The sequence below is a fragment of the Penaeus monodon genome, chromosome 29 (assembly GCF_015228065.2).
Source record: "Penaeus monodon isolate SGIC_2016 chromosome 29, NSTDA_Pmon_1, whole genome shotgun sequence".
In the NCBI taxonomy this organism is placed as follows: Eukaryota; Metazoa; Arthropoda; class Malacostraca; order Decapoda; family Penaeidae; genus Penaeus; species Penaeus monodon.
Genome location: NC_051414.1, coordinates 33,625,011 through 33,625,787, shown reverse-complemented (window position 1 = coordinate 33,625,787; position 777 = coordinate 33,625,011).

Sequence of the window (777 nt, the reverse complement as noted above, 5' to 3'; positions counted from 1 at the left end):
GTGGTGTGTGGGGTTGTTGGGGGGGTTGTTGTTTTTTTTTAGTTACTTATAAAATTTTGATTTCTATATAAAAATTAAAAAAAATCCCCCCAAAATAAAATAGGGGTAAATTTTTAATTGTATTTTTTTTAATATTCAGGGGGATTTTTAAAAGTGTACTATTATAATATTAAAATTTTATTATAATATACACATTTTATTTATAAATATAAAAATTTCCTATATATTTTAGTTATAAATATTTTATATATTTTTTAAAAATTTATTTTATATAATATTATTTTATATTTATTGTATTTTTGGAAAAGTGTATATATATAATATTTGGGCTATTATAAATTTATTAAATATAAATCAATATATATACATAAAAATTTTTAAAATAAATATAAAATTATAATATAATTTTCCCTATAAAGATTTAGAATAATCCCTATATAAAAAAAAATATACTAAATAATATAAAATATATATATAATATATTTATGTTTTGATATATAAAAAATTTTTTATTTTTTTTATCAATTTTAATGTATAATATTATATAAAAATAGATAATATTATTTATATTATATATTTTTATCTATATTAAATTTCTATATATAATCATTCTATAATTTTTTTTTGGTATGTAGAAATATATATTATATATTATAAGAATTATTATATTATAATAATTTTTAAAATTAATAGATTATTTTATATATTTAATGAAATATTATATAATATATATTTATATATAATATATAATATATATAAAATATGTCTGTGGGGTGG